We start from the raw sequence: 23845 nt of genomic DNA on the forward strand, positions 1-23845 counted from the left end.
TACATGTATTTTGTGTTGAATATTTGCAGGTTTCGACTGGGCTCTCCACAAGATAATACTTGAAATGATAAAGTACTTCACCCTTCCTAGATGATATGAAACCCTAATCTACTACAGGCTTCGCACTTTAGGGGGCAATCTGTTACACTAAAATTTGTCACCATGACTATTTTCAGTTAGTATGGCTCTATCAAATGTCATACTATCCTCCTTGGTAAGTCTCATACCTCTGCTCTTCATGTCAAACTCCAAGAAAGAGAGAAAGTCTTTAAAAATCTATATATCTCTGGGTACGCAGTTTCTCTTAGCCTTACCTGCGTGTACGCACCTCAAGTTCACAATACCTGCGTACTTGTATGCTCTGTCTGTAAAGGGGTGGGTGCATACTCCTGTAAAGGTCAAAAGGCGCAAGTTTCACTTCAAAAAAGTTACTTGTGGTCATTTCTAGAGCATTCTAGAAGCTTGTTTGACGTGTATTGAGCGCCTCTAGATGGTTCATGTATCCCTATGAAAGAGGAACTTATCCCATCAAGAGGGGAGATATCCCATTCAAAGAGGGGCTTATCCCATTGATGGTGGACCTAATTAACTTCCTCTAAAGCACTATAAATACAGGCATTGGGCCAAAGGGAGGGGAGGTTGAAAGCTGAACATTCCTAAGGGTAGATGCTGCTGGAATTAGGACTCCCTTATAGAGCTTGAGAGGAGAGATTCCCATCCTTTCCTAGCCTTATTTGGAAGTGGGTGAGCTGATTAAAGTAAAGGAGAACTCTTGCTGGACCGTAGGAGGGACCTGCACAACACCAAGGCTCAGGTTGTAATGGTTTCTTTTGTTTCCACTTAATACAATTAAGCTCACTTTTCTCAACAGATTGTAATACATGATTTGTTTCATATACTCCTTGGTCTGTATGATGAATATGTTTTATTTTATAAGTTTTTCAGGTGCTATGTAATCTTTTGGCTTGTTAGTGAATGCAGGTTTCGAAGAGAAGGAGGAGCTCATCTGGATCGGTGAGGCTGGACTACTACAAAGCGTTGGACTAAAGGTATGTTATAAACACCTGATTACTTGTATTCTAAATGCATATTTAGAGAAAGGTAGTGTTTACTTGTCTTGTTTGTCACTAGAAAGCCTTAGCTTCTAGGGAGGTCAGTTTTGTCTGCAAAATTGACTCTTTTCGCATGACAATAGTGTCTCCACATATTCAATGCATGCATAATCATTGCCAACTCAAGATCATGCGTGGCATAGTTCTTCTCGTTCTCATTCAATTTCCATGACTCATAGCATACCACCTGTCCATCCTACATAAGTACTCCACCAAGTCCTTTCTTGCAAGCATATGTGCATGCTACAAAATATTTTTCTGGTTCTACAATCTTTAACACTGGTGCATGTGTCAATGTAATATTCCAAATAGAAATTTTACATTGATAATCAAAGAAATGCACAAAAATAACAATACAATAAATTTCGACGAACACCCATGAATAAAAAATTCTCCAGAACACCCAAATGGCCAATTTTTATTATAAATAAATTGTTGGAGTACAATAAAATTGGAAGGAGTGTGTTTGGGTTTGCTCAAGACAAGATACAAGCCCCAAGTGATCAATCTCCCAATGCCTAATTGCTGCAATAATTTGTCCCTCCAGAAATTCATGCTGGCCCAATTTTCCTTCATTGCTCACTAACTTCAAACCTTGATTTGGCCCCTCAAAACTACCAATAAAATGTTGTAAATTTGGGGATGTGATCCTGGTCAAAAACCCAAAAAAACCCAGAAAGGGTTTTCTCTAGTTTTGAACCTCCAAACTCGACCCCAAATAACTTGACCCTCCTCAAATACCAAAATGCTTCACCTGTAGTTGAAAATGATGAATTGTTGCTGCAAAATGCTAGAAATATCCCCAAAATCTCCCTCCAAATGAAATACTTACAACTTAGCCCCTAAATCCTCCAACTGACCCTCCACAAAACAATCACCCAAGAAAACTGTGTAAGCCTGTGAGAGATGACGCAGTAACAAGCTTCAACAATTTGTACAGTAGTATGGGAATGCATATTCTATGCTCAATAATGCTTCGATCACCTTGAAATTGTAGCAACAAAGTCCTCTCCAAAATCCCATAAATACCCAGAAAGGGTTTAGTCCAACTCCAAGCCAAAACTAAGCCCACCAAGTGACACAGATTCCCAAACTAATTAGCAATTCGCCCTACTATAAGAATGAGGATTTCAAGTTGAATATTTCCCGAACATTTCTATAAAATTAAGTGGAGACTCCTCTCAATAAACCCACAAAAACCCATAAATGGATTGGGTTGAATTGAATGTGCCCAGTGACCCCAATAAATTTGTAGGGTTCTAACTAGCTGGAAAAATGCCCTGTAGAAATGGTTTTTCATAGAAGGCCAGTAAATTACTAGAAACATCTCCTCCAACCCCTGCAAATCACTCCTCGAAGCCTCTTTATTTATCCTCAGCTCGAACTCTCCAAATATCCCTGTCAAAATGTTTGTGTAGTAGTTGTCCAGAAATCCCTAAAATGATAAATTCGACCCTCCAAAATGCAACACTCTCAGCCCTACAAATAACCAAGAAAAAGCTCACCCTTCCTATGGATAAATCTATGCGAATTCTCTGGCAAAAAATCCACTTTTTTCCACCTTCTCTCAGGCTCTTCAAATTTCCTTCTACGCCGTAAGAGAATCATGCTCCATTCGGAAATGGTCTGCAATGTGGCTCCTAGAGAAGCCCTAAGATAAACTCCTTACTCCCCTAGGGTGACACTCGAAGTTCACTGAAGGTAGAGGTGGAATTTCCGCTTGGAAATCTCTTGTGCTAAGAAAGACTATTGTCTTGGCTAACGAGATCAAGAGAACTAATGTTGAAATTGTAAAATGACCAAAGATAATCCACAAAATGAGTCCATCCTCCTTTTATAATTTCTCCTCATGCCTCACGACTCCTTTTTTGATATTATTTTATTGGTGGAGGTCATTTTCCACTAAGTCACTTTTGCTGCCATTTAATAAAATAATAATTTTTTGTTATTCTCTCATAAAATGATACTAACCACCTTTCTACAATAATATTTGGCCCCTTTTAATTAATACTATTAAAATTGGGAAAAATTCCTTTGTGACTCCCATGCTCACAAAACTGGGGATATTACAGTTCTCCCTGCCAAAAATTGATTGTCCCCAAGCAATGGTATAACAAGCTCTCTCTCTCTTTGTTGACCACATTGTCACTGCAAACAATACCGAGGTCCTAAATGTTCCACTGAGTCACCCTGAATCCTTGCACCAACCTATCATAAATGAATCCCTTGATACCAGGGTCCCATGCTAATCTGAAAAAGATGCCACCATGTTGACACTGCACCACTCTAATTACAACTTTCTGCCCATCATGCACATACTGTATCCTCCTCTCCCTGTAACCCACTAGTGAAATACTAACAAATGCCAAATACATCCTACCCAAGTATCTCCATGATGCCAAAGCCTACCCATCCAAAGCTAACCCTGAACCTATGCAGCAACAGGGAAAGCCTACTTCACCATACGATGAAGGCCTCCGTGAACCCCCATGTGTCAACCCAAAAGTGAACTAGATCACTCTCTGCCATGAATCCTCTCATCGTGAGACAGAGTGATCTATCAACCAACTGAATCCTCAGATCCCATAGCCAGACCTGATGTGACATAGTTCTGACAACTATTGGAATCCATCCATGCCTCGTCTCTAGTCCCTGCATGCAGTCAATATATATGCTCCATATATCATGAACTAAGCGTTGATCACAGGTCTGAAGATCTTGAAGACGTTAGGTGTGCGAATAATTTCCGTGTATGGTGATTTTGAACTTGTAATAAAGCAAGTTAAAGGTTAAGATCAAGCTCACCATCCACGAATGAAAAAATATAGAAATGTAGTTTTAGATATTCTTAAGATGTTTCTTGAGCATACTCTTTCAGTTGTACCAAGAAGTCAAAATCTTATGGCAGATTCATTCACTACAACTGCAAGTAATTTCAAAATCCCCATCTTTTCAAACAAGAAGTTTGAGATTCATGTGAACCATTGGTCCTAAGTTCCTAACAACTTGCGATATTAGCAAGTATTCTAGGATGACAAACAGGTGAATAAATTTCTTCAGAGTGAAGGAGAGTTTGAAAATTTTTCCATGGATGAAGTTTACAGCGAGGATGATCAGATCATTGAAGCAACCCAAGTTGATATATTATAGCTGAAGGACAATAATATTCTGAAATGTCTGGTACCTTTGGAAGACTTGTTTGATTAGGATGACGTAGCAAGGAAGCCTACATTGGTTCCTATAGAGAAAGGTGGCGAAGACATGAACATTGGAACAGTAGACAAACCAAAAATGATCAAGTTGTCCAAAACATTGTATCTTGAGGTAAAAGAGAAATACATTCATTTATTGTCTGAATTTTCTAAAGTTTTCGCTTGGGATTATGGAGATTTGAAGGAGTATGATATGAAAATAATTTAGCATACCATCCCAACTGGGCCTGAACAAAAACCCTTTTGACAAAAGCTGAGGATTAACCCAAGGTTGCTCCCATCCATAGAGAAAGAAGTTAACAGACTTTACAAGGTAGGCATCATTGTTCCTATCAAATTTTCTGATTGGCTATCGAATCTAGTCCCAACGAGAAAGAAGACTGGGGAGGTTAGGCTCTGTGTAGACTTCAGAAACTTGAACAAAGTGTGTCTGAAAGATAATTACCTACTTCGAAAAATGGACCATATCCTTCAGAGAAAATTGGGCACTTCCTGGCTATCGCTTTTGGATGGCTACTCCAGTTACAATCAAGTTTTAGTGCATGAATATGATCAAGGCAAGACAACATTCACCACACCTTGGGGCACATTCAAATATGCAAAGATGCCATTTGGTCTCAAAAATGCAGGGGCCACTTTTCAACGTGCCATGGACATACCCTTTTCATATGAAAAAGATGTTTTCTTGGTTTTATACTTAGATGATGTAACCGTGTTTTCACATTCAGATGTTGAACATTTGCATCATTTAAGAGTCATTTCTCAAAAGACTAGAAAGTTTGGGATCTCTCTCAATCCAAAGAAACATTTTTTTGCTATGGAGGAAGGTAAACTTCTTGGCCACATTATTTCGAAATATGGCATCTGGATTGGTCCTTCACAAGTAGAAGCCATTCAACAAATTGATTTCCCTCGCAACAAAAAGGAAATCCAAGCATTTAATGGTAAGATGAATTTCTTATGTAGATTTATTCCTAATTTAGTTGAACATATTAGAGAAATTACCAATATGTTAAAAGAGGATAATGAGGTGAAATGGCCCCAAGAAGCCTGAAAGTCCTTTCATGTAATGAATCTTGCCTTAACCACTGCCCCTGTTTTGATTAGTCCTGATTACATCGATGATTTTATCGTATTTTCATTTTCTTCTGAGCATACTATGGCAACATTGCTAATGTAAAATAGGGATAAAACCAAGATACCAATTGCATTTTTCAGTTGCAACATTAGGGTTGCAGCCCTTAAATACAATATCATTGAGAAACATGCCTTAGCTTTGGTAAAGGCAGTAAAAGATTTCAAAGTTTACATTTTACATTAACATACTCTTGCTTATGTGCCTAATGCAGCGGTAAAATAAGTCCTTGTGCAGAATGACCCGGATAATAGAAGAGGTAGATGGATAGAAATAATATTAGAATATGATCTTGAGATCAGGCCTACAAAGCTGATCAAGGGTCAAGGCTTAGCAAAACTCATGGCCAAGTCAAGCCTTCATGCTCTAGACATCAACCTTGTGGCAACATTATCTGACAATCAAGAAGAAGTGGATCTCATTCAAGTATCTGAAATCTTTCTATGATCTCCACGATATTTTGATATTATTTATGTACTTGAACATCTAAGTCCTCCTCCAAGCATGTCTAAGGATAAGAGAAGGTCATTAAAGTTGAAGGCTTCCAAATATTGTATCATGGACAATGAACTTTATTGGAAAGATCGTGGAGGTGTGTTGTTGAACTGTTTGACCGAAGATGAGTCCAAAGAAGTAATAAATGACTTCCACAAATGAGAATGTGGGGGCCACTTGTATTGGAAGACCACGGCCAACAAAGTACTGAGAGCGGGTTACTATTGGCCTACACTTTTCGCAGATATCTACAAGGTAGTGATGAGTTGTCACGAGTATCAAGTTTTCCAAGGTAAAATAAAACTTATTCCTTTGCCTCTACAACCAATATCAACAAATTCACCTTTTCAGTAGTGGGGCCTAGATTTCATAGGTGAGATCAATCCATCATCATTCACACAACACAAGTGGATATTGACAGTTATAGACTACTTTACTAAATCATTTGAGCAATCCCAACTAGGCAAGCAACTGATTCAGTTATCATTCAGTTTTTAGAAACTAATATCCTTTCCCATTTTGCTTGTCCTAATAAGGTTATCATAGACAATGCGACAACACTGAAGTCCAAAAACATGACTAATTTTTGTGACAAGTACAACATAAAGTTGGGGAATTAAACAACATACTATCCACAAGGAAATGGTTTGGCAAAGTCCTCCAATAAGTCTTTAATCAACATCATCAAGAAACTGTTGGAGGCTAAAAAAATAATTGGCACAAAAAGCTGATCAGTGCATTGTGGGAAAATCAGGTGAGTAGCAAGAAGTCTCTTGGGCTTTCTCCTTTTCAAATTGTATATTTAGTAGATATTGTTTTTCCTACATCATTATCAGTCTCGGTCATGAAATTATTACAAGAAGCGGGAAGTGAAGAGAATGATATTCAGCGTCGGATCAATCAAATGATTCACTTAGAGAAAACATAGGATGAGGTATTTCAGAACACCTCCAAGCTTCATGAGAGAATAAAGAGGATCTATGACCGGAAACAAAGGAAGATGATTTCAAAATTGGAGATGTGGTACTTCGTTGGGATGATAGAAATGAATACAAGCGTAAACATGGCAAATTCGAGAACTTATGGAAAGGCACTTATAAGATTTCAGCTTTCTCGGGACAAAATGCTTTCTTGTTGGACGAGATGAATGGAGAACCATGATTAGGAGGACCAGTCAATGGTATGCTCCTAAAGAATTATATTTTCTAAATTTTTATGGTTTCATTGTACATAAATTTTAAATTTTCTTCAAGTGTGAAGCTGATGATCATTGGAGTTCGGAGCCCGAAGTAAAGGCCATGGAGCTTCACTGATTTTCTGCCATTTTAGTATTCAGTCCTTAGTCATGTAGGTCATTTTTGAGTTAGTCTTGAGTCAGTTTGAATTATTTGAGTTGTCAGCATTTACTCATGCATCCCAATTTGCGCTTTTGACTATATTGGCCCATATGGTTAGGCACTTAGTCTACAGTGTTCTTGGCACCTCCAAGGAGCTTCCATCCCCAAATAAGGCCAATTTTAGAGTCAGTGTTTTCATACTTCCATCAGTGATCAAAACTCCTCTTTTATATCAGATTAGTGTCACATTTGAAATTTTTATCATTCCACCTAGGTCATCATGTAAAAGCTTACTCTCTCATGGTAGCTCAAAATCAAAAATCACACTCCCCTCTCAAAAAAATTGTATTTGCTGGCCCACTTTCATGTGTCTTTCATAGCACAAATTGACTATAAAGGCTCATTTCATTATGTTTTATGTCAGTCAAGTCCACCTGAAGTCTAGTCATTCAAGGTTCCATTAGGTCACCTAGGTTTCATTTTCCCAAGGTATAATAAAGCACCATCTCACCGCATAAGGCCAACAAAGTATGAGAGTAAATCAAATGATATCCCTTTTTCAGTCAAATAAGGGTTTACAAGTATGTAACCATGGTTGTTGAAGTTCCAAATTTGATTTTAAGCAAGAATTTCATTCCAGTTTGTAACTTTATTTCAAAAGAGAGATGTAATATTTTTTATTTTATTTATGTAATTTTATGTTTATCATATGTAATAAGTCACCATTTTAGTTGTTTACTAAATTCCATTGCCAAAAGCTCAACATCATCCACCTCTAGAGAAAAAAGTCAGAAGTCAAAGAGCATGAGTGTGAAAATTTGAAAAGTGACATGAAACATTAGAAAATGGGTTATCAAATCATAAATTAAACCCATTCAAATATAAAAGCCCTCAAATACATCAATTCAACATTCATTTGCAGTCCTACACTCTCAAAGCATCCTCAACAAAAAGGAATTTTCGAGAAATTGTGCAAAACAGGGGTAGAGGGCGCGTTTTGAAACTGGAGGGTGCATTCTGAACTAGTGCTACACATTTGACTCAAAACGATGAGTGTTTCCTAAGGGCGTTGCACGCCTGTTAAGAGAGGGCGCGTTTGACCAGATTGTTGTGCGTCTTCCCAAAAACGTTCAGAGATTGCCCAAAGAGCATTACATCATCTCCGAGCTTCAAAATGTGTCACCAACATGCTCTAGCAAACAAGTAGGTTGAAATAATATCATTCCTCTCCTCCATAGTTGATTTATATGACGTTTCATTGTGTTATGGTGTCCTACTAGATTCAAAACCCTAGTAACATAATCTCATTCCTAAATTCCATTTCCCAGCTTCCCACTACCATTCCTACATTTCAAAACTACCCCCTGTCACCTCCCTCATATCACACATCCCCATTTCCATCTCCTTAATTTCCTCACACCATTCCATACTCTCTACACCTACATTCCATTTCATCATCTCCATAGGGTTTGACTCCAATAACTCATGGGAGAAGAAGAGAATACAAGTCATAGTGAGGAAGAAAGACATGTGAGGAGGTTATCTAAGGAAGTAGGGAGAATCATTAGACATGAGCCAACCAATACCAGAGAAATCATGGCATCTCCCATCACCGTGACAGATGTTAAGCATGTGGGTTGTTTTGAGTTTTGTGAGAAAGTAAAAAGGATCCAACATCATCCTGTGTTGACCAGATTATTTATCACCAACCTCCATGACAACTAGGTAACACTTGTTGGTGTTACCTTCACTGTATCTCCTTATATCATATCATTTGCCTCTGGGATCCTAAATGTTGGGGAAAAATAGTTTAAACAAGGATAATTTGATCATTTCTATTATGAACCATATCTTAAACCAAGGTACAAGAATGAGAGAAAGAGGATTTTTCCTTTCTCTTACCTCTTATACAGATATGTTCCCATGATGAAAATCATCATGAAGTACTTCACTTGTGAGGGTAGGTTTTCTAGGCTTTATTCCTATCATATCCAGCTACTCATGCATTTCACAAGAGTCAAAATGCTCAATATGCCCTACTATCTTTACTGGAGCGTTGACAAGATTTCACCACTCCCTCATCAAGATGATAGTCCTCCATTACCTTTATCAGCTTAACAATGGATGGGACACTTTTATATCCAATGAGGTTTTCACTGTCGCACCTATTCAGCATGGGCAAGAAGCACCTTCATCATCTCATCCACCCACCTCCATTCCTCCACCTCATCCCATACATCATTCATCTTCATCTAATGAGTCTGCCACACCATCAGCTCCATCATCACCATTTCATGAGCCTATCCATTCACCTGGCAAAGATGAAGGCAGTGAGAAAGAACACATTGAGCATGGTGAGAGCAACAAGCCTAAAAGGGCTGGTTTAGGTACACATACCTATCAAAGAGTACATAGGCAAGTGTTTTTGCCATGTATTGTGGGAGGGGCCTTTCCTTACTCATTAGCAAAGTAGGTACAGAAGGGTAAGGAAAAGGTGATGGAGGCAGAGATCCAGCAGCAGTAGGAGGACCTCCATGAGACAGAGCAGGATTTTCACTTAGTTGATGTAAGTGAAAACGATGAAAGTGAGAACACAACCATTTTCATCAAGGAGAAGAATGCACTCATAGAATAGCTACAGGTTAACTTGCAAAGAGAAAAATACATTATTTCATACTATGAGCAGGAGAACAAGCAGTTTGTGGTCAAACATGAGCTCATGGAGATTCAACTCATCAAAGCAAAGAGAAAGGCTAAAAGGGCTAAGGCCTAACTTCATGAGGCATATGGAGAATACAATGATTAGTTGGAGGAACAGGTGCCAAGAAGAAGGCCAAGGACTAGATGCCTAAAGAGAGCTTTGGAGCTAGAAAAGAAAAGGGAGGCAGAACTAGCTAATGAGCTCACCCTAAATTAGCAATTTTCCAAAATGGTAAATGAGAACCTTGAACATTGGCTCGAGAGGGTGAACAGTCATCTTGAGAAACTCCTATACAAGGCCAAATGGGATAATGAAATTCACAGGAAGATTGCTAAACATTATGCCTACAGAGAAAGGATTTCCAGGGAAAAACTCAAAGATGCAAAGGAGAAGATTGAAACCTTGACAAAGAAAGAGGAGAAAAGGAGGCTAGAAATTCTTGTCGAGGCATCACTCCATGCCTCAAACACATGATAAGCTATCATCCCACCAATTTTGACAAGTTTTGAGAAAAATTTTCATTTTGTGAATTACTGTGTTTTTTGAGGCATTTTTAACACAGTAAAAGGGTCAAATGAGTAGCACCTAGGGCGTTGCACTCTTTTTTTGGAAATCTAATGAGCAAGAGGTCAACATCATTGGATTCAAAGCATTGAGGAGATGAACTATGTGTATTTTCTAGGCATTTGGAGACAAACAGGCCAGTCAAAAAGGTCAAAAACCACCAAAAAATCACATTTCTACCTCATTTCTCGCTTGGGCACTACGCATTTACCCGTATTGGGAGATTGAATTTTTGACAAGGAAAATGATCTCCAAATTGAAAAATGAAAAAATGTCTAGAAATTAGACTTGAAGGGATTTCTAAAAATCTATATTGGTGAAAATTTCGACACTGGGAAGTCACCCAAAAGTAGTCTTGAACTTGAAGGGGGCATTTGACAAAGAAAGGGCGCGTTTGACAAAGAGAGGGTGTGTTTGACAAAGAGAGGGTGTGTTTGACAGTTTTCTCCAATTTTCTGAGTTTCTCTCCTGTTTTGATTTCCACCTTGGAAAATGATGATTTTACCTATGTAAATGATCAAATTGGATGTAATTATCATGTTTTTACTATTACCTAGGGTAAATTTATTAGTTAAATCAAGCAGATGAGGTGTAATGAATCAATTCACTTAAGATAGGAATGAGTCACTTGGACCATCCTACAAGTTAGCTATCAGTTCATATTTTTGTGTAATATCTTCCTCACCTCATGGATTAGACCCATGAGGATGAGAGGAAGTGGTTTTCATGTCTATTTAGTCCCTTTCTTCACCATAGAGAAGGGTTGGAATCAGTTGGATGTTTGGCTATTTATCAGAGACACTAGTGTAATCAGTACTTGGCAGAATTTAATGAATGAGTTGCGTCTATTTTGATGGAATACCTGTGGTATGGAATTTTGACTTAGTTTCTTCTTATGTTGCATACTTTTGAATGTACTCCCATATTTCACCTCATTTATATGATATGTTGATTTTCAAGTTAATGAGAAGAATACATCTTATATGCTCTGTTTTGGGGAAATCTTCATAATTTGTCCAGTTTCTTTAGTTTAGAAAGAATACATGCTTGTCTTTCTCTTTCTAGCACCTCACCAGTCTTATCCATCTCACTTCATAACCTTAAAGTGTTTGAGTTCCTACTTACCTTGCTCCATCAGATGTCTACAATCATACCCTCATTTTCCTTGACTTAGTCTCTTTGACCTAATCCTCTTCCAACAACCCCACCAAATCGAATTAAACAACCTATCCACATCATACCTAGCCTAAAACCCTAATTCATCCAACCCTCTTGGTTGTGATCCTTTAGAGAGAGCCCTCTCCGGCTTGGTAGGGCTAGCTACCAAGTCAAAAGATTGGTCTATGGTTACCTCGGCTAGACTCTTCCTTAGCCTTGGAGATCCGGAGGAGTGATAACACACCTGATTCAGAAGAAATAGATGAGGAAGAAGGAGGTAGCATAGATAAAGGAGCCCCCTTCATGGTAAAGAAGTGACAGACATAGACATCCACGAGGGCATGGAAGAAACAGAAGTCCGACTACTCAACCAGGGAGACCCTGTTAGTCCTCATTGAGGGGGACTTAGATGATATTAGTGATGTGGGTCATGACATGACCTTAGAACTTTGGGGCCACTTCAAGGAATAGTAATAGAAGGTGCTGGGAAAGGGTCAACAAGACCTGCATGAGTTGTAGGTCCAAATAGGTTGGGTACAGACGAGCGTGGGACAAGAAAGCGAGGTGCGTGTGAGCCTACATCAGGTGAGCATGCCAGTTCTAGATATAGACAAGACTTTGGATCTATTTCTAGTTCAATTACCAGAGGGAGACCTAAAATCTGAGACTGAAGAAGCAATGACTCAACTACTACAGATTAAGAATTAGGGCCTAAACCTTATGGCACTCCCTATCCAGAACCTATATGAGCTTCACTAAGGGGTCTCTGTTGAGTTATAGATTAGGGAGCAATGCACGCTATTGGTTATTAGTGAAGTAAAAATAAACAACCAACAAATCTTTGCAGAAAAGGTGCAAGAACTTAAGGAGAAGGAGGAAATCAACATGCGTAGTCAACAATTAGAATCAACAATTACATAGGTTTGCATTGAGATGTCAAAGCTCAACATTCCAGATGAAGTAGCATCCATGGAGAAGATACAAAAGTTGGCTACCACAGCAAAGAGTCGAAGGACGAAATCAACCGAATCAGTTTTGAATTGCAGTTATAGATATCACAGCTGCAACTAAAGCTACAACCTATGACTCCTCCAAAGGTCTAGGAGTAGCGCTACTAAGGAAGGCATGGCCAATTTAGAAAACATAGTCAAGGTTTGCACCGAGTTGTTTGAGAAAGCCATGGAGTTATGGAATTCAATGCAAGAGGACCTGACTCTCCAGAATATTGGTGTGGATATTAGGGAAAAACAGAGGCAGTTTCATGAGATCCAGTCGACTACGTGAACACTAGCGCCAATACAGCAATTCACAAGGAAGCAAGAAGGAAAGCTATTGCAAAATGAGATTTATGAGCTGCACCACAAGGAAGAAATTCTTGCTACCCGAACAAAGCCATGGACAAAGGAGGCCAACCAACTAACTCTCTTAGTCCAAAGTAAGCTTAAGAGGATGCGGTAGAATCAGAGGACCATGAGCCTCGTTGTGGATGACCCAACTACTGACAAATTGGTTGAGGAAGTGCAGCAGGCTACTATGTAGGGAACAACCAATCTACATGTTTTGAATTTGGAGTTCCACAAACTCCAAGTGAAGATCGAAGCGTGAGCAGAGTGACTCGAGGATGAGTCATGAATTTGTGTCGAGGGCCTGTTGGGATAGGGTTCCCTAGGGTCATGTTTGGTACTTGCTTTTTGTACAAATGTAAAGTCTCTGCCATTTGATAATAAGAGTGAAAGGGGCTTTATTTCGTTGGGTTATTAGGGTATAATAATTTTTTAGACCCACCCATGGTCTGTGGATAGGGTCATAATGAGTCTAGAAGATAAGTCATAACTAGAAGATAATTGTTTGGGCAAGTAAGCTAAGGCATGAAAGTCTGATCCCTGTACTTAGGAGAAGGGGAAGGCTCCTGTAGCTGAGTGTGCGGAGACCTTGGTAAGTCCGCAAGTTGAGTGCGCAGGCCCCTGAAGCTGAGTGCACATGGAAAAAGGGTCTGTACTTGAATGAATACATCTAATAAAAACAGTTTTGATCCAATAATTATGCATCTGTGTATCTATTTTTACTTCTGTGGTTTTTTGTATTTTTTTCTATGTATTGAAAATCATATGAATGAATGCTTATCTTATGCTCGAAAGTGGTATATCATTAATATTTGTTGATGTTATCAATATTTAAATACCTTCACGAAGATATCGATGTCGTTTAGGTGAATTACTGTAATTTACTATTTCGGAAGGGTTAGGGTTCACGAAGACAAAGATAAGCCCTAGAAGCCACGGGAACCCATCACACACACATCCGGATGCAGAAGCCTAGCTCTATCATCCCCCAATACTGCTTCGGGTGTGACTGCAGCCTACGCTACGTGGGTTGTTTCTGAAAGGGCCAATAGTTAAGGGTTTTGTTGGTTGGCACAACTAACTTTCAACATAGGTTAGGGCCCATTAAGCCAATAGAACACATCAATCCAAAACCATCTGGGGCTTCTATACACCATCAACCTCAACCCATCAAATAGCGATTCCACTTCACAGTCAAACATCAGAAAACCATCATCAGATTGGTCTCTATCCAAGACTTCCAAAGCTTCCAAAGTGTTTTTTCAACCAAGGCTTCCAAGACTAGTAACTGAACCCACTCCTTTTACTAGGCTCCCAGAGCATTTGTCCAACCAAGGCTTCAAGGACTGGTAACTCAACCCACCAAGGGATTCTAGAGCGTTTTTCTAACCAATGCTTCTAGGACTAGTAACTCAACGTTACAAGGATTCCAGAGAGTTTGTCTAACCAGGGCTTCAAGGACTAATAACTCAACCCAAGCTAAGGAAACATGAGAACCAACCAAAACAAAACAAGGAAAACAAATCCACAATCACCATGGCTATCCAGGAAATGGCAATGCTAGGGAATCCATTGTCAATCTTGGCCATCTTCCATGCCTATGATAGATCACAATCAACAAACCACATGCATATGCCATGCATGCCAAAAATAATAAGGAAAACATACATGCAACTCCATACCTACAAGAAAATCCCACTATAGTTGTTGATCCCGATGTCCTCTTACGCTTTCCTACTCTTCCTTTGCCTTCTTTCTCTAAATCCAAGTATGCCATACTCTCCAAGAGTGCTCCAAGAAAACTCTATGTATCCAAGAGTATGAGAGAGAGAGAGAGAGAGAGAGAGAGAGAGAGAGAGAGAGAGCTCCAAAACTAAGCTAAAAAAAGGTTACCAACTGATCCTAAGAAGCCTTTTTATGAATAAGGCCTTTATTTTATTCATTTTCCATTATTTTCTTTCATTTTCCTCCTCACATGCAACCTTTGACCTTTCACCTCCCTTTTCTCCTAATTTTCGTTATTTTCATAAGTAAATGTGCCAAAAATGTGATTTTGCCTTTCCAAAGCCTTAGCCATTGCATTTGTCAATTTCCTTAGCCATTAAACAATCACAAGTGATCACCATCACTAGGATTTTTCCTAGCATTTTGCTTGGAATAAGTGTCCCATCAACCATGGTTATTATTTTTCCTTTATTAAATTCTATTACATAGAATTTTCACTAGGGCTGTTACATTTCTTTTATTTATATTTATTTATACTTTATGACTAATGGCATATTCATGTGATTGCATTTGTACTACGTTTTGACAAGCTCTCCAAATTTTATCTTTCTATTTAAGTGACCATCTCACCATTTGTGTTTTTGTGCATCCCTTCCGTTTCCATTTCAGTCTCACCATTTGTGTCTCCCAACGAAATATTTACACATAAATTGTTGGTCTACATCATTATTTGGTGATGATAGCTTTTCTTGAGGAACCTTATTGCTAATTTATGGAATATCACTTTTTCCCTATATTTCAACCAATATTTCAATAAATCTCTCATCATGCGACCCAACATGCCACAATCTATTGATCATAGTCCTCTCTAGATTTTTGAACAAACCATGGAATTTTACAATCGATTTCCTTAAAGCATGGTTTTCCCTTTCTTTTTCCTTTCTGACATTTTTAATTTTATGTATATTTTGTTCTGTAGTTTTTTCTCATTCGTGTAAATTGACCAAGGATTGTCTCAGAAATGTGATCTTATTGTGAGCAACTAATGATCGCTTGAATTTAGGAGTGCTCTTCTTATTAGACTCCATGCTTATCTGTGAATTTCTTGTGGTTGAAATCCAAAAATTGACTTTGCAAAGGAGCAATATAGTCCAATCCCTTGTCTTGTGTTTCTATAACCTTTCAATATTTCATTTCGACCATAATTTTAGTCATTCCACAAGAATTTCATCACTATCATCTTTAGATACACTATTGGCTTGTTCTGATAATCTTCTTTCCAATGTAACATTTCCATCTTTGTAAATCCCTTCTAATTGTCTCCTAGGAAAGGAAAAGACATCCTAAGGTAATGACACGTTCTGCATGTAACGTCCAAATGTTTCAACTTCATCTTTAGTCTTACTATCAGAGTATTCTTTCAACTTCACAAACCTCCAATTTTTTATTGCTACAATTTCCTTCCTTTACCAAGGTCTCTTCACTCTTATACGAGCTAGAGATCCTCACATGTAAGGATGAGTATGATGCAAAACAGGGGTAGGATATGGCCTCGATGAGCCTGAAGGTGGAAACTTGTTTGTCAAGGCATTCCTTCATTGTTGATTAAACATGGGAGAGCTATCAGAAGGCACCTTTTCTGGATGGATGACACTTTTCTTTGGATCATGTATATGGCATGGATTTTTAGATTTCAAATAAAAAATCTTGCATGCTTGGAATGGATATTGGGAAGGAGGGACATTGCCACATTATAAATATTTGGGTTTGTTAAGGCCTCTGAGACTCTTTGGTGCTTCCACTCACGTGTTACTCTGATTTTTGTGTGCAGATTTGTTAATGGTGGATAGTTTGGGGTTAACAGTGTTTTCCCAAGTCAAGGGTATGTTTGTTTGAGGAGACACCAAGCCTTCTAGTGGTAAATTTGATGGTGGTGGTCTTTGTGGCTTGGGGAGCATAGCAGACATAGTGAAGCTTGGGACAAAGGCTGAGCTTGTGTCATTCTGATAAGAATAATCTATATGACTCTTTATATTCCCTAAATATTTAAATTTACATGCACCTTGACTACTTTTTCTAGACAAGCTATGCATTGTATTTTCCTCCCATGTCTGTACAATTCAATGTATTGGATATCAATTTAATTAAATGATAATCCAAAATTTCTTGGCTTTTGGTGTTAATTCTATCATCTTCTTTAATAATTCCCCAATTAGCAAGTTTATTTTTTCAACAATTTTATTGCTAGCAACCTCACCTTTAGCTTCTATTGTATGTGTTAAATTTGGTATTTCAAGATATTTTTATTAATTTTACAAGTATTTCTCTCATTTCTGATAATAACTATCGATTATTTTTATGGTCATACAATACTATTTAGGAATATGTTCCTATGATTTCAGAATCTGAGCTTAATGATAGGACAATGCAGTGGTAAACCAAGGAAGAAACTGCTTCAATACCACTGAAGCAACAAACTTTGTAGTTTCTTATAATGATAATATATTTGTACAAAAATTGTAAGTAATATATGTATTAATATAATAGAATAGAATGAGTAGTATGATTTTTACAAAATAAGGTCCCGCTTATATACCTAGGTAGGTGCTGTTTCACGAATGGTCATGTCCTATGAGACATGCCTCTTAATTACTAATTATTAATTAATTGATCATTATTTATAACTATAATATTTATTTTTATTTTTATTATTTTCATATTTTTTTTATTCATAACATGCACTTTATACCATAGCCGATCAGAGTTCGGGTGATGACAGAGTGGTCAAACTTCTACGAATGGATTTTCTCCTCTGTTGTGTAGTATGAATCTAATGGCTAAAGTCATGTAACTTAGAATTTTCCTGCAGCTTATTCCATATGTTTAAGCCTACATAACATAATAGATTACATTATGTGTTAAAGCCTTGAATAATATTGAATGATGTAGAGGCTTCATTCACCTTTTCCCTTCTTTTCAACCCTTCTAGTGGAGTGGTAATATTGACCTGTAGTTGCAATTCTTCCACCTACACTTTCAAGCCTTGAATGACCTCCTCAAGTTTGGACAATTTTCCCTCTGTGGAAGTATCAATCTCCATTGGGAAACTCGACAATTTACTGTATACTTCCTCTACTTCCCATCTTAGTGCACCCTCTCTTTATCTAGCCTTATGTCATGCTTCTAACAGTTGCACATGTGCCACTTGTAAAGCCTCGTCTCATTAATAAGATGAACTAGATTTGTTGAGATTGTATGTGCTCTAAAATGTACTTCCTATACAATCGATTATTGCAATAGATGTAAAACATGTAAAGGAAATTGAGACAACCAAGTCTATTTGGGGCAACACCTGAGCTTATTGTTGAATATCACTGTCTGCAAAGTACACTTTGACTGGGGGAACACCTAATGTGTGATTTTCTATCAATATAGAAGATGGTTGTGACTACTTTGCACGAATCACCAGTGCAGGAGGTGCATTGGTCACATACATAGTAACAACTGTTTCTGTTTCTCTTTGCACAAATGTGGCCATCCTTGATGACTCAAATTAAGAGACAAAGTTGTTCCAAATGTTGTTGTGTTTGCTTCTACAATTCCATTTCCTCATGTGCTACATTTGAATGGTTGTGACGAGAGGAGAAATTCCATACTCTGTCACCTCTTTGATTTGCTTAGCCAATTTTTACAAGTCCTTTAATAGGGAAGGTGTCTCTAGGTTGGTTGGCCTTTTAGTCTTCCTCTTTTCTCTTACACCCAATTTCTAACCCTTAAGTGGTCTCTTTTCACCTTCTTGTGCTTCTTCCTCTTCTTTAACCTCTCGATGTGATGTGCCATGATGTGCTTCTTCAATATCCTAGGTAGGGTCTTTGGTCTCTCTTCTTGCTGTGGGGTAGAAGACCCTTCATATTGTGTATCTTGGCACTCTTATTATTTTCCTCTCTGGCTAATTGTCAGTGGTTAGTGTTCTCCATTCTATCGACTGGTAATTTACAATCTACAACACCTCCATCTCGTCAAGCTTGTACCAACACTATAACCACTGCTTCTCTGGGTGTGCATGAGCTTAAAAGTACATAAAATGGGGTGTGGTGCAAAACTACGCCATAACTATGTAAGCTTCAAAAATTTGGATAGGGATATGAGGTGTCTTTTTAATAAAATGTTTGATGGACTCCTTCCAAATGTAGAATATGGCATTATTGTATTATTGTCACTTTTTATTTGTATTATACTAGAGAGAATCAAACCTTGGTACGAAACTTTGACTTCTTTAGTGGTGGAAACTAAGTGTCCTTAGAAAGATGCCAGGACGAGAGGGCTATCAGAATTAGAATCTAGGAGTAGTGAAACTTGATGTTCTTGTCTTAGGCCTCAAGAAAGTATTGCATGAACTAGTTAAGCAAGAAAGTCACCCACTTCATTTGAACATTTTTGGCATGCCTTGTAGTGGTTGTGATTACACATGTAGGGAACTAATCCTTCTTGCATTTCCTGAACAATTTGTAGTTCATGCTTTGTGTGGAAAACCTTACACCATCATCATCTATATTTGATATTGTCACTCCATGTTGTCCGTGAACAGTCAATATATTTTTTGTAGCTTCCTTTCCTATAGCCTTCTCATTCTTCTTGTCAAACAGGGGCTCTATATATTTTCCATCAAGGGTGACCCCTATAATATGAGAGAATAGGAGGGTTTTAATCTTATTGGGATCATCTAGCCACAAGAACATGTTGTGCACATAAATCAAGAATAATATGACATAGATGTTGAATTTTGAGCTCTTGCCAAAGTGTATGATATCGAAGAGATTCAATATGTTGGAATTCTATAGTCTTATAAGCCATTACTAAAACTTGATGACCACCGGTTGGCCTGATTTTTTTATTTACATGGCATATTTTTCTTCAGAAAATTTTGGGAATTTCTTCCAGTCCTATACATCATGGTTATTATACTTTTGTATTGACCATTTGATCTAAACTTAAACAAGAAATCAAAAAAATACAAATATAACCATAAATACAGAGATGTAGAAGAAATAACACTTCATTTCATTAATATCAAAGAACAAAAATATACTCACATACATAATGGAAATAAATTAGCTCGGGTGATGGTAGCTTATCTCTGAGAAGAGATGTGGTGGCTACATGCCTCTGAACTGTGATACATTGAGGCTTGAAGGCCTATTTATTATTGAGCAATAATGGAAAAACCTAAACATCCAAAAATTTAACCCTAGGAGATGAAGTGCCAAAACTATGGGCCCTGCTGGGGTAAATTGGTACATCAACTTCCTGTGGTCGTAAATTTGGCATATGATCTTTGTTTGACGTGCAAGATACATCATTAGAAATATCTATTCGACTATAAATTTTGATTGCAAAAGAAATTCAAAAACCCACGTTTGCCCATTTCCCAAAAAAACATTGTTTAGGGCCTCAAAACGACTCTAGAAGTTCAGGACTCGAAAAACTGCCAAAAATAGTAAACTATGCTACAATTAAGGAAACTAAAAAACTAAAAGAAACAATGGTGAAGGTCTAAGTGGAATAGATGGGTGGCCACCAATATCCACCTAGATCATTCCTCCTCCCTTAGGAATCAATGGTCCCCATTGCGTTGAGTGCCTCCATGACATGGGGAAACTTCTGCTAAACTTGGTCCCTAGTGAGCCACTTGCCTTGGTGCTTTGGATATTCTATTGGTGAGTGTTCTTGACCTATGTGTCCATGATTCAATTATTTGTGGCTTGTTCCATGCAATCTGGGTTTAAATTTGTTTCTGTGAGTTGTTCTACAATGTCTGATGTGTCCAGTAATGGTGGAAAGTATGGTTGAAGGCGGTCCACATTCAACACTAGCTGCAACCCAAGGAATGGGGGAATGTTGAGCTCAAAGGAATTGTCTCAAAAATCCTTGGTAATGGTATAAGGCAAATATCGTAGTGGTCTAAGCGTTTGATGGGCTCCAATAAGATGTTCTTTCTTCAAATGAAACCAAACTTCGTCGCCCACCTGAAACTTATGTGGCACCCGATGTTGATCATGTCATTGCTTGTACTTTGCATTGGCTCTATCTACTATGCCATGGACCTTCTGACAAATGTGATGAATGTGTGCAATGATGTTGTTAGCCCAGTCAGCTTCAGATTGGACATGAGCTGAATATTCCTGAGTAGTTGCAAATGGTATGGCCACATCAATGGGACATAGTGGCTAGAATCCCAACCCCACCTGAAACGGGTTGTGGCTAGTTGAGTTATGGAGAGCCCTATCGTATTTTTGCTGGACATGGAGGAGGTTTTCATCCCATGTGCATGGATTACTCAATTTATACATGCACATAATGTGTATGATAATCCTGTTGACAACCTTTGTTTCGCCATCAATTTGGGGGTGGAAAGTCGTGGACTTAGTGAATTTGGTATCTAGCACCGACCAGAGACTTAACCAAAATTTAGTTAGGAACCTGCTGTCCCAATCTGAGATAATGGACCATGGGATCCCAAAGTGTACCCCCACTCATTCAAAGAAGAGCTTAGTAGTGGCTTCTGCTGTGATACTCTCCTTGTAGGCTGTCATAATGGTCATCTTAGAGAATTTTTCGATGACCACGAAAACATATTCGTTTCCATGCATAGGACAAGGAATGCCCGACATGCAATCCATGGAGATGGATTCCCAAGGTTGGATAGGAGTAGGAAGAGGAGTATATAGGCATTGCTTCTTGATGGTCGGTTTGGAAATGGCATAGGAAGTGCAGATTCTAATTTGCTTTCCAACATCTTGTCAAAGGTTTGGTGAATAAAAATAATTTTGTAGCATTTCCATTGTTTTCTCTAACCTGAAATGTCTAATTACCCAACTGTAGTGTGCCTCCAAAATCATCTTGGCATGCTTGCTTGAAGGAACATAGAGGTGTCTCAGGTGGCATAACATTACATATTGGAGGTGAAAATTTGAAACTTTCTTACCTTCTAGGAGCATATGGTATGTGTTGTTAAATTTGATATCACTCTTGTAAAGAAGGTACTCTTGCATTCTGAACAGTGATCTTGTTCAATGCCTGATAGTCAATACAAAGTCTCCAGGTCCAACCATTAGTCTATACCAACACAATCGGGCTCCCATAGCATGATGAACTTGGCATGATGTTCTCTTTCGATAACATCTCCTGAATCTACCTCTTGATTTCATTGTTCTCCATAATAGAGTGTCGATAGGTTGGTCCATTGGGTAGAAACACGCTCGAGGTGAGATTGATGGAGTGCTTGACCAATAGTGTAGATTTACCTCTATGGGTGAGGTGAAGATGTCAATGTACTCCTCCAGGACCTTTTCCATCCACGTTAGCTATGCAGAGGAGCTTTGTTTGGATGTCGTGGCCACAATATTCTTCTTACGCTAAGGGTGAATTGTAAGGAAAACAAATTTTCCATTTTGGGAAATGATCTTATTGCAATACTTCGCAATGATCAAAGATATGGCTGTAGGTGATGCTACCTCCAGTATCATGTACAACTTATTTCCCAAAGTAATAATAAAAGTGTGAGACCTAGACTCATACACAGCATGCCACTTTCACAAGTATGGTTTTCCTAATAATACATCTCAAACTTCAAGAGGAGAAACATCACACAGTACCTCATCTATGAAGGGATTGATATTGTAGGGAAGGTGACACTACTGGATGATGCAGAGATCTCATCCTTGGTGAAGCCACCTGATGATGTATGACTGTGGGTGCGTTGTGGTTGGTATAACCAGACACTTCATGACCTCTGTTGAAATGAGGTTCTTTTGGCTGCTGATGTCAACAATAAACTGCAGTGAAGAATCCTTCACCAACATATGTGAATGGAAGAGGTGCTCCCCCTCATTTGGATCATTGAGTTCATGCTTCTGGATCTTGGTGGTGGTAACAGTGGCACCAGGAGCTACGTCAATAATATGCTTCCCTTTGTTGTTCCTCCTGTCAGGCTATGACTCAGAGTTGGAACATGCATCAGATTCAGAAGCCTTTAGCTCAACCACCAGTGACTTCTTGGCCTGACAGTCACTTATGTTGCGAGTGGGGCTCTTATGGAAATCACACCATTGTCCCATGGCCTTCTTTGTCTTCGTGGTATTGTTCTTCATTTGCGGCTTCATTGGGTTGTCTTGGGTCACCCCGGCTTGGCTTTGTCCTTTGTTTTGCAGTTTGGGGGTGTTAGAAAATAAAAAAGGCATGATGATTTTCTTGTATAGATAATTACTTGTGATTATTTTATATTTATGTTCTTATTTTACCTTTTAGTTCATCAAGATATTTCCAAAACAACACCACAAGGAAAACAGATGTAAGCGGACAAGTAGGGAAAAACCCCTAACTAGGGGAAAACCCAGTCAACAATTCTTCTTTCAATAGATTCTTGAGGTAATCCAAGACTCTTGACCTAGATAAATACTTCCTCCCGAACAAGCCATCCCTAAATCCTTCTTGTATATGATAACCCTTCAATAGCAACTTCGACCTAGCAGTGTCAACTTGTTGTAGCAGCTTCAACCCAATAACTAGCAGCAGAAACAACAACAACTTCAACTAGACAAAGGAAAAATTTGATCTCCCTACATACTCCTCCTAAGTGAGAGATAGATGGACCAAAATTTTGATCTTGATGTCTTCTTCCTTCCTCCAAAATTCCGCACTCTCTTTCAGCCCCTTTCCAACTCTTCTTCAACTTCACATTTCCCATCTTCTTCCTTCTAAATATCGAAGAATCAAAGAAAGAGTGAATTGATGCAAATGAATTCAAACTGCCTTGTATATATATATCCTTCCAGTTATGTCAAATTTTCCTTCTTGAAGTCGACATGATTTCTTTAAGGCACACTTGGTGTGGACGGGACAAATAGTATATTTGACTCAGTATTAATTCTCTTTACATAATTCAAAAGACCAATAAGGGTCTCGTTTAATGGACAATGACTTTAATGACTCGGAATAAATCCTAGAAGTCCCCAATAGGGACTTTTACCTAAAACATGATGACCCAAGCATGAAACCCATGCT

Source organism: Pinus tabuliformis, chromosome J (assembly GCF_031772625.1).
Source record: "Pinus tabuliformis cultivar Carrire ecotype Pingquan chromosome J, CPIR1, whole genome shotgun sequence".
Taxonomy (NCBI): domain Eukaryota; kingdom Viridiplantae; phylum Streptophyta; class Pinopsida; order Pinales; family Pinaceae; genus Pinus; species Pinus tabuliformis.